Genomic DNA, 12,598 nt, shown 5'->3' with positions numbered 1-12,598 from the left:
ATTGATCGGTAGGGCTGAATCAGTATTAACCGAACTAAACTTGCTTATTTAACTCTAAAATATGACAAATATAGTACATTTTTTTGTTTGTTTTTTTACACTGTTTATGCCCAACAGTAACGTCTCATTCGACAGACTTAGTGCTGAGTTTTTCCAGCTTAAGTAATATACGACATAATAGCATTGGAAGGCTTATATTTGTACTGCTAAAAAAAACAATATGAAGAGTTCAATATAAATAATCCACTTAATTGTAGTCCGGTCAAATAGCGCGGTGTGTAATAATCCAGAAAAGAAGAACATGAAACCACAAAGATTGTAATCAAGATGACATTTATTTGCAATTAATTAAATGCAACATAAAATAATTACATACACATTTACAAGTTTACAAGTTTTGATATTTACAGTACTTACCTCGTTGTTTATGCTTATACGCTTACATGTGATAATAAATTATAACTTTTCCACGTTTAACCTATTTTCTAGTATTTCTAATCACATTTTCTTGCTTTAAACCGAATGCCTGCTTTATGTTTGGCCTATTACTTGCCTCTAACATGTTTGTCACTGCACCACCTGGAGCAGCATTTGGCTGGTACAGTCTGTTCTTCAGCAAAGCTGTTAGGAACAGACTGTACCATGTAGGACAAGAAGAGGAGTTTAAGGGAAACAGGCATAAATAACAAAACGAATATTTCTACAAATCTGTGTATAACGCTGAATGCCTTACATAAAACAGTAAGACACAAATTTCAAATTGTTTAAACCATTTTAAGAATATTTCTAAACGCCAACATTGTAATGCCAAAGTAATGGCATTTCTGCTGACAAATGCAATATATACAATTTAATCATTTACATTTTACTAAAGCAAAACATTTTAACTTATTAACTATTTGATTGCTTAAGAACTGTTGTTTACTGTAAACAATTCGACTATATAGTAGGTGGCGCACTTTTTCAGCAAAAGATTAAACTGCACAATATGCAAATTTTTGATTGATTATGCCTTGGATAAATCTGATATCGATTGCAATCTTTTTCCAACTACAACCACTATGTCCTTTTATAAACCTAGACCAGTGTGGTAGTGTTGTAACGTTGCCCAGCTTACTAACAGATATGCAGTCTGAGGCAACACCTCAATGTGCGAAAACCAACTTAATGCTGACTGAAGATTGCAAACATGCTCAAATCTCATGGTTGAGAAATATGTCTGAAAACACAAATTTTAGCCTACATAAAAAGTGGATATTTGGTCTACTTAGGGCCTTTGGGATCATATACCTTCAACTCATACCTCGAGTTACGCTTGTGTACACCTATGCTTTGCATAATGTGTTCTCAAACAGACACATAAAATTCTTATTATTTATACATTTCTGTAGACTTTGCATCAGGGGTGCCAATGCAATTTTTTGGCCAGTGTTCGTTATTTTATTTAGTTGCCAAGACTTCCCTTGTGTCTAGTCAGGGCCTGTACGATCATCTTAATCCTACACATCTCAACAGTACTCCTGCATATTCCTGCATACGAATATTCTCAGGTTATTTTGGACCTTAATATGAAACAAATGCACTAAGTGCATTTAAAATCTTATGGCTAAAAAATAATTTGGACCTATGTCAGTGTGAGTGCCAATGTTGTCTGCTCTTGAAGGAAAATTGTCTGGACAAAAGAAGGGACCAGTGTGGTTACCACAGCTCAGACAATTTTCCAATACTGAGCATTTTTTTCTCCTGGTATCCCATTGGGTATACTTATGATCCTTGGAATTATTGCTCACACTGATTACCCCTGTGTATGCATATGATTTGCATTATATGTTCTCAGTTGAATTTAGTGGCCTTAAGCAGGGGTAATGCAAAGTGGGGGAGAAAAGTGGTGGGTGATTCTAAGTTTTGTCAGCGGAGAGGGGCAAAACCCCAGGGAACAGAAATTTGTCCAGTAGAACAAAACTTTCAGGGGCCTAAAATTTGCATATAAGTCCCAGTCATTACATTACTAAAACCTAGTGATTTAGTATGCTTATACTTCTAAGAAAAAAATAAGCCAGAATATTTTATAGCAATTTCACAGATAAACAATGTTTGCTTCTATAAAACATTCAGTTTATGGTCTTTAATTTATTTGAACAAATTAGTAAAATTTTCAGTAATATTTTAGTAATATTTTTATAATAAGGGTGGTTAAGGTGAATTAATTTAGGCAATGTACCAAAAATGAAAAAAAAAAGACTATAAAGTTAAAGGTTCTTTTAACAAACTTTTAGGTTACTGCCATAAATAATCCTTTTGGTACTTTATTTTTAGGCTAGTATAGGCTGGTTGGTTGTTTGCTAGATCTTACTTTGAAAAAAATGCTCCATTACATAAAACGTTGTCAAGAAAGCGCTGCGCAATCCAAAATACAAATAAAGGCCGTGAGGGGCCAGTAACCTTTATGGTCATTATTCATCTGTTATTGAAGGCATCGCAGTAATAAACCAGATGTCCTGTTATCATTCCTCGGCATTATACAATATCAGAAGCACCAAATGAACGGCTGATGACTATCACATCCATACTGCGCATTAATTATGTCATCTGGCATTAAAGAGAGCAGCATGGCGCAATGGTGAGGATTATGAGATTCCCCTCTTGGCATTCACCGCGTGCCTTAATTGTATGGACATTAAATCAAGGTCCGCTGTGAACACGCAGAGCGAGAACCCGACCATGGTGTCCATTTACCTGCGACCACGATTCGAAGCTTGGCACTCGAAGTTGCAGCAGCGCCTCTATTGTAGCCCACTTTGCGCGTGTTTTGGACGGACACCAGTGCACTCTATCTACCCCTCCTTAAAATCTCCCCCTCCCATACTATGTCTTTTACTCTGGTCTGAATGCACAAGCAGATGTGACGCAAACCGACTGGGACATCAATATCAGTAAACCCCCCCCACCCCCCCACCCCCCCGTAACCGAAATAGAAAACAACGCTAGATTACAGTGAAATAACCCCAACGTACATGTTGTTATATTATATTATGTTTACAATACTTGCTTCAACTCCATAGCCACAGTTTAAAGACATCGCAACGGATTATCCATTAAAGCTGTAGTGTTACCTTTGCACATTAAATGATTTGGAGACCTCTATAGCAGAAAGATGTTTGCAAGCAATTAAACTGCAAGTCAGTATAAATTATATAACAGTCAGGTATACTCTTAATAAATAAAGGTGCCAAAATAGGTTCTCTATAAAGAACCTTAAACGGTCTCTTACAAAACAATCTGATAAATTATTTATCGTATCCAAAGAAGTAAATCATTAATAGCATTAAATGTTCTTGAAGACGCTCAAAATACAAAACTGTGAAATCAAACATGGTTCTTTTATGACATTACTGTAAAACACTCCTCAAAGATTTTGATAGCATAGTGACCAAAGTTTTTTGTAAATCGGACCTGACACATTTCGACTATGAATTGATATTTAGACCTTCCAGGCAACACACTGCATTTTAATGGATTAACTTAAAAAGTAACGCAGTGCAGCTTTAAATACTGGTCAGTCGATAGCCTATGAGGAGAGACGCTCTCCAACGCTCAGCATTGCGATGTTCCAGGGCTTGGTTTCTCTTTCCATGATTAAATCTTCTCGATGGTTTTCCTTTGTCCATTAAAAAAAAAAAAAGTAAGTAAGAAAGAGTCGGTTTCAAATACGCTAGGATATCGCAAAACGTGGTACTAAAACACTCTCCATTGGCTAGAACAGTGTTGCTTGTCCGTGTCTCTCCACTTGTCTATGCAAATGCGCACTCCTGCGCACACTTGCGCTCCACTTCAGTTTGACGGACGCGTTCCTGCAGAAGGCGAAACAAATAAAAAACGCGCATCGCACCGTATCTCATCTCACCGAGGTTTTATTTTCACCAACTATAGCCTATTTTTCTCTTTTCTGATCGGCAAGGAATTGCCTTTCCTTCCATGCAGCTAAAATCTCCTTGTCGGCATCCTCGCTTAGATTCATCTCCCATGTTGTATTGTGTTGCATTGTATTGTATCGAAGCGCTCCGCCGACCCCCACCATGCAGCACTGTGCAGCGTCCTCTCCCATCCTTCCCTTTTTAATCTCGCCCGTCCTAGGCAGCAATTTTTTCGCTCCAGCCTTAGGTGGGTGTTTTTTTTTCTCCCTCTCAGCCTTTCTGATCCGGTCTCTCGGATTAGAGCTTCTCTCTTGCTGGCCCAGACACGCGCAGCCTTCTGCTGATTGGGCTCAACGCTAAAGGATTACATGGGGACATTGTGACGTCACGTAGCGGGGCCCTCGCTCTCCCCAGTTAGGCAAAGCCTCATCAGCGACGTGTCCTTGAAAGAGACATTCTGCAGATATGAGTTCGATGTTAGACCTGTATAAAGTGCATGGTATTAAAATAAAGCTTCAGTATGTAACCTCTGGGCTTTTATGGATTTGAAGACTTGTTTGAGAGAAACAGGTTCATCCACACAATGCGCAAATAAACATTGTGCAACGTCAGCTGTGTGGCGCAGATTAATCTAATAGTTGCATTACACATTCATGTAGTAGTCATTTCCTAGAATATTTTAGTGATGCCAAAGATAAACCATGTATGCCTCCACATATACACACATTTGCATTTATATTTTATTAGTATGAGGACAATAAAGTGACCAGCTCACAAGCAGTAAACCAAACATGGTTCTTCTTTTATGTCATCTTTATAGAAACCTTGTTGGCATTCTTATTTTAATCTGTTTTAATCTATATGTTTTGTAAACTCATAATCCACACACAAAATCCCAGCACAAAGATCAGTCTACATAATGTAAACAGCTACACTCACAAAAAAATCTCATTGTATTGTAGCACCAAGAAAATGCCTAAAAAAACAATACTTTAACACGTTTTAATCTGGAGAACAATTTCTGGCACATTTTAATGTTTACAATGCAGGTGTGGGTGATGAATCTGTGATAAATCATATCTAAACAAACTATCTTAATATTAATATGCAATGCTTCCAGGGCAAAACACTAAAAAGAAACCACTGTTATTGCTTCAAAGTATACAATTTTAAACTAATCTATGTTGTAGGAACACACCTCGTTGTTTTCACACAGTAATCTGTATTTAATTCATCTGAGCTTTTCGGTTGAGATGATTCGTATTTGATGCATTTAAATGTCACATTATTTAATGGACTACCTTTTGTGCACACGTCCAGTCTGTGGCACTGCAGGGAAACAGCCTTCAATAAGCACCAATAGAAAGGGAGGTGCGTGGTTTATGGCATGTGAAACCATTTAGAATTAATGTTCACTAACCATTATTTGTGGGTCAGGCCCAAACAAACAAGCAAACACAAGGATGTCTTAAATATCGTTGGGGACATAACAGTTTGTGGCATTTTATTAAAAATTGATATCATTAAATTATCTCTAGATATTTTTAAGCATGTATAGCATTACTGTATAAAGAATTGTGTATTAGTTTTTCTTTCTTTTTCTTTTTTTAAAATGCACTTTAAACATTGGCTGGCCATAAGTGACGTAAAAATGTATTGTTGCTAAAATCTTAAAAACTTGCCTGCCCATTAAGATTTCTGTACTGTGGTTAAAATAAAAATAAAAAGCTTAACTGGGTAGAGACAATAGTGTGATGTTTGACACTATTTGTTTGGATTTTTAAAAAAACAGTTATTGTTGGTACATGTATTGGAGAGCTTGTGGAAATCTGTACTGTGTGTGAATGTATAAAGCTTGGTTGAGTTATTAAATGTTTGTATCGGGGGTAAATATACTGGTAAGCTTGACTGGCTAGGGATGAAGCTGTATTGTCACCTAACGGGACAATAAACGCACATCTGGGGCTTTATGACTTAGGGTGTTTTAAATTACAATGTAGTTCAATGCATCTACAAAAACATATATTATTCGTTGTTAATATAAAATAAAACTATATATTTATATGTATTATTTATTATAAGACACCTTTTGATGTATTTATAAGCACTTTTTGATAAAAAATCCTTAATTTAATGCAGTACATTTTAAAGAAGGCATGTTCATCTACACAACATGTTTGTGTTTTTTTTTGTTTACCTATAGGCTCATTGAATACATCAGGTTGGTGCACATTTTGTTCGATACTAGCCAGCTTAACTTTAAAAAAAAATCGTCCCCAAAACAGTTTCATTTGCTTTCTTGTGCTGTAATTGTTTTTTTATACATAGTTGCATTTTTGTTTGTTTTAACCAGTGTTATTCACCATTTATTTAGCCAGTAGTCCTATAAAATAATAATAATAACTGATATATTCCTTTCTTTGTTTAAAAAGATTCAAGAGTTGATTAAAAACGTAAAACTATAGTTGTTTAGCACAGAATAAAAAGTGTCATCGTATCAATTTCTGTGGCCGGAAGTGAATGGCTATTTTTAAGAGTGTTTTTTTCCCTCTAAAGCTGCCACCCACGGTTAACGGAACAAAAGGCGCAGATGAAAATTGGAAAGCGTCCAAATATTTAATATGCATCGTTAACGGATTCCTGCACTAGCATCCAGGCTTATAAACCAGTTGAAAATTCAGCAATATACCTTACTAGCTACAGCTTTATGATTTTTTTTTTACTCTGAACAGTTGCATTTGAATTTATAGGCCTAAAATACGAGCAGCTTGTTGGTTTGGATATTTACATCACATTGTGAAAGCTAAAAATGAATAAAACAAGAGGTTTAAATAGGTTAAAGTCGGGTTAGTGAGCTGTTTAATCTATAAATGATTAAATTAATAAAAAACAAAACTGTCGACATTCTTACTCAGCTGTTCCTGTCAGTGTAAGGTATGGTGCCACATGCGTCCTGGAGCTCTGAAGATCCTCTAAAAACAATCCGAAATGTGGCTATAACATCACTTGTCTCTCCACAGAGAGGAAACACCACAGAAATAGCAGTAAACATGATAAAACTATTTAAAAAGAAAGAGAGTTGGTGTGCGGATAGCAGCCGGTGTTCGCTCTCGTTGCGCACTGGGTTTGTGAGCAGTGCGGCCTCTCGGTCCTAACAGCGCAAAGGAGGAGCAGTCCCGCTGCATTACAATGACATTCACTTTCCCATTCATTCTACCGCTGTCTAACGGTCTTTGGACAGCAAATCCACCCCATCGGGGGGTCGCAGCCCTCTCATTACGCCCCCGATCCCAACACACACTCACTACAATAGGGCCAACAAAGGGCGAGGAGAATGGGGCCCCCAGTGCTGCGTAGCCCGCTGAACCCGGGTGAGAAAAAATGCTCTTCAGTGAAGAGAGTCAGCGGCAGCAGCAGCAGCAGGAGCGCAACCTTCTTACATGGGAATTTGGATTTAATCTCAAAAAGCATAACTTGCATTTCTTATTAAAAAGAAGAAGAATATTAAAGCAAGTCTAACTGGGGCTGGTTTTGTAATCCTTCTGGAAATGACCTGTGGTTCGTGTAAAGCAAAGTTGCGACTTTTTACCACTGCGGCTGCAATAAGTGCGTCCCATTACTTTGATGCAAAAAAAGAAAAATCTATCAGAAACAGAAAACAACTTGTTTCTTTTTTTATTATGATGCATGGAATCCAGATTGCCATAGTAGAGTACTAGAGTACAAGGAATTTCTCTTGGTGCAGGTGTCAACATATATACATCAAATTAAATAGTAGAAAAAGGAACAATATATATAAACACAGAATAAACAATACAACAGCGACATAAACAGTACAGCATCAGTGTGCAAGTGCAGTACACTGACAAACTTCAAGTAAAAATGTGTGATAAAGATTATTAAGTCAATAAGGTGCATTGACTGGATAAGGGAAAATATGGGAGGTACGTGTGATGTGCATTCTGTTAAAGTGAATGGATGTGGTTAATTTCTGCATGTTTTTGTTCCATACAGCTTAAAAAATATAACCTGTATATGTGATTGTTTTTTGATAGCACTACTATGTTGGTAATGTAATAAATGCAGATAGTGGTGCTTTAAAAACACAAATTCCCATAGCTTTCATAAAGAAATAGCAACTCTGATAAGGACTGAAATTCTGATTGCTTTACCTGCCAGTGATGATCTGTATCAGTCATGTTGTTCATGTAAAATAAAGGTTTTAATCAGCTCACATAAAACAGAAGCAACTGTCACCTGCATGTGTGATATCTCTATAGTTCTGATAAATATTGCTTAAGCATTGGCTTTTGTTTCCTCGTAATATGTGTCAGTGGTGTTACACATGTCCAAGTTACCTGATGATAAAGATATTTTTAATATTTCTAAGTCATTTTTTGCATCTTACAGAATCCAATTAATCAAAAGTTTAAATAACTATTTTTATGGAGTTTATTAAGCAGAATGTTTAAAACAAACACACAAAACCCCATATTGAATGTATTTTAAAAATGATTGACACCAATTTGCATTTGATTAAAATACAGTTCAGTAAAATCCACTTGGTTTCAAGCCTAAAATTACCAAAACAAAACACACAAATAATATACTTGTCTTACTTAAAACAACAAACTCATCAAACGTATTTAGAACGATTAACATAAATATCTTTTATGACAATATCTGTGTCTGTCATCTTAGCATACTAATTTATCATTATAAAATAACTCCAGACAACAAACCCTTGATGAAGTTGTCTAATTAGCTATTCACAAGTAATCTGCTTATTATGAAAGATAAATAGTAAATATAAAACATGAAACATAAACAAGAGTCTGATACCAAAATATTACCATTCTGTAAATGTTGGCTTGCACAGTGTTAAACAATGGAAAACAAATTTAAGCAAATTAAAAGCCCATTTCTAAGGCAACAACAGACATGGGTTAAGTTAAAAAATTAAATAAAATAATATTAAATAATAAATAAAAAAGGAAATAATAATAATAATAATAATAATAATAAACCAGATTCAGTAGCTGACAAAAATCAGTGTAACAGTTACATTGATTAAGTAAGAAATTTATATCATGCAAGTATTTTATGTATTTGTGTAAAAAATTCAAGTATATTTCATGATTCATTTTTAAGCTACTAAATTTTAAACAAGCAATACATTTCTGAAACAGATTATTACAATAATACGACTTAAGGACTATTAACAATACATTTCAAATAGATTTTTATATTCTCCACATGATAAATGCAGAGTAGTAGCACTTCTTTAAAAAATCATACCTAACAATGTGTTTTTTTTTTTTTTTACTTTTACAGCTAACAACAGCATGTCAGTATAAGCAATATAAACAAGAAAAACAGTGGAAATTGCTAAAAGATTTTTTACATAAAAGTGTACATAAAACAATGCCAAAGCAGTTTATATGTATATATAGAATGTTTAAAATACATTTAGTTAGTTACTTCATGTGCAGGAAACATTGCTGCTGAACCTAACATTGGTGGACTTTGGGATGCCTAATGTCTAATTAACAATTCACAGGTAATCTGCTTATTGTGAAGGATAAATAGTAAATATAAAACATGAAATATAAACAACAATCTGATACCAAAATATTACCATTCTGTAAAATGTTGGCTTGCACAGTGTTAAACAGTGTAAAATTTAAGCAAATTAACAATACATTACTTGTTACTTAATGTGCAGGAAACACTGCTGCTGAACCTAACATTGGTGGACCTTGGGATGCACAAGTAGTAATAAATTAAAAATATGTTCACAAATAATGGTAAGATAAAATGGTAACGTTATATACATAATATACAATATTAAATATTATAAAATGTGGATATATGATACATAATAGCAATAAAATTGACTTCATAAAAAAAAGCACATGATGTCATTGACCTATATTGGCGACTAATGCTCAGTAGCTCAGTATCTGAAATATCCCTCAGCATGTTCAGTGTAATGTGAATCAATACAAAGGAAACAGTCAAACAGCAGCGGGAAGACATTTTAAAATAAAAAGTAGATTTACAAGTTAAATTAATTAATATTTGTATTTCTTTATAATGTTACAGTTAGCAGGAGTTCAGTTAGCAACACTTCACAGAAAGAAACATTCACGTCTAGTCATTTGGAGAGTCACGCATAAAGGTATAACTTTGCAAACTTTTCCCGAGAGCAGGAGCAGAAGGGTCCTCGAGTATTGTTGGAGAAAATAAAGATGGACACGCTCACAAAAGAAAGCCATTGTTAGGAGAGAACAATTTGAGGGGCCTCGTATGCTGTCCGCCACAATCAACATGGTGGCCGATGATGAACGCGACAAGAGCTGGAGGATCAGCCGAGAACAGCACATCTCAGATTGTATATCTGCACACACATACACACTCACACACAGTACTTAGTTTACCATCATTTCAGCTTAATAAGTGCTTGATGAAAGATGATAGAGTGAAGTCGCGTCACTGCATCTTTTACAGATATTTTCATTGGTTAACACTCAGTCATAAACAACAAAGTGCATTTATGTAACAAAAATTGTATGACATTAATATGTTTATATAAACTGTATAGTATTAACAGTGCATTACTGACTGTTTTTGTTTTTAAATAGCATTTTTGTTGTTATAATTAACATTATTATTGGTCATAAAACTGGCTGCCCATGCCATAAGTCCATGCTATGTGTAAGCGAAGCAGTGTGTGTGTAGTAGTGGATTGGTGCACTGTTCAGGGTGTATCCTTGCCTTGAGCTGAGCGTTTCTGGGTTACGCTGGAGATTCTGTGACCCTGAAGTGGATGAATTGGTTACTAAAGATGATATAATGTTATGTTTATATATTTACATATTAACATTATATTATATCATAAAAGTAAATTAGTAAAATGAGTAATTCACAATGTTTTTATTTAGTACATCATGTAATTAGGAGGGCAGTAGTAAATATTTTTTACTCTCATTTTTAGCATCCATACACACCCACCCACACAGTAAGTACACCACAACTGCTTTAGCAACTCTACATGTACATAAAAGGATGCTAAAATAACCGTATGTATTTATCTCCCATTTTATTAGGACCACCTGTACAACTGCACCTTGTGTAATTACCAGTCAGGCGTGTAGCTTAAAAGCAATACATACAATGACACAGACACAGGTCAAGAGATTCAGTCCATGTTCACATTCAGCATGATAATAGATGTAATGTGATCTAAGTGTCTTCATGTAATTCAGAAATTGATGAATTTACATGTGTGGCATTTACCAGACACGTTCATTGTGCAATCGAGGGTTAAGGGCTGTGCTGGGGCCTGAACCAGCAACCTTCTGATTACTAGTTCAGAACCTTAACCACTGAGCTACCACTGTCCCTGTGTAATGATCTTCTGGCATTTACACACAATGATTTAAAAAACAACACTTTATTAAGTGACCAGAATAGCCAGACTTGTTTAAGCTGACAGGAAGGTTACAATCATTCAAATAGCCAGGGCTACAACAGGAGATAACATATGGTTCCACACCTGTCAGCCAAAATCAGAGATCTAAGACTACAGTGGGCACAGGTTCACTATAAGTAGACAGATTAAAATATTACATTTACAGCAAAAGCAACATGAATAATTAAGGGGCCCAAGAGTGGCAACTTGGTAGCAATAAGGTTTAAACCAGCAAACATGTGATTATTAGTTCAGTGCCCAGACTGCAGAGCTACCACTGCTTGAAGACTCCTTCTGCAGCATGCAGACAGTATGGTCATATTTTGGCATAAATAGCATAACTAGAATAGAATAGATTTTTTATTGTCACTATACATAGGTACAATTAAATTTTGTGTGGCATCTCTCCAATAGAGGTAGTAGCAGCAGAGAAAAATAGTACCACTAAAAAAATCACAAAAAATTATTTAAACTCTGAAAAAATACAAATAACAAAAAATAATAATAAAAAATACATAAATAAATTACAAAAATAAATAAATAAATGGACTATGGACTCAAACTGCATTGTACCAAATGTTTATAATAATGATACAAGTGTAATGATGTGGAAAATGTTTTCTTGGCATCCATCATTTATCAATTACATGTTACAAGTCACAGAATGTCTAAATAGTGTTGATTATGTTTGCTGAAGTCTTATTTTCCATTTACAATTATCTAATAATTGCCACTTTATTTAAAATAATTCACCATGTCACAAAGCACAAGTCATCTTAAACTGTCTTCGGCTGTCTTGAACATGGCAGTGATGTTTCCCCACTTTAATGGTCCCTCTAGTCATTTGAATCCAACAAGATCGGGAAATTTGAAGCACAGAGAAAAAAGATTCTCAAAATGTGTGGACAGAATTGAAGCTGTTCTGAAAAAATAGGCAAGTCTTAACTGTGTTAGTATAGTGTTCCTAATGAAATGGCCAGGGGGTGTATGCTGCCACCTGAACAGAAGAGTTATGCTCTGCACCTTGAATGTAATCAAAAGTGACAGGAGAATATTTTGTACTCTGGATCCACTGGATGCAGTACAGTGTAATAATGCGCATGGAGTCAGCAGACTCATATCGACGAACGGACCGAGACACTTATTTTGCAGCGTACAGTTGCTAAAGCCAATCACATTATTCTCCATGGTTATTGATGCTTTGTCTCTT

The sequence above is a fragment of the Trichomycterus rosablanca genome, chromosome 19, assembly GCF_030014385.1.
Source record: "Trichomycterus rosablanca isolate fTriRos1 chromosome 19, fTriRos1.hap1, whole genome shotgun sequence".
Taxonomy (NCBI): Eukaryota; Metazoa; Chordata; class Actinopteri; order Siluriformes; family Trichomycteridae; genus Trichomycterus; species Trichomycterus rosablanca.
Note: the sequence above shows the minus strand (reverse complement) of the source record.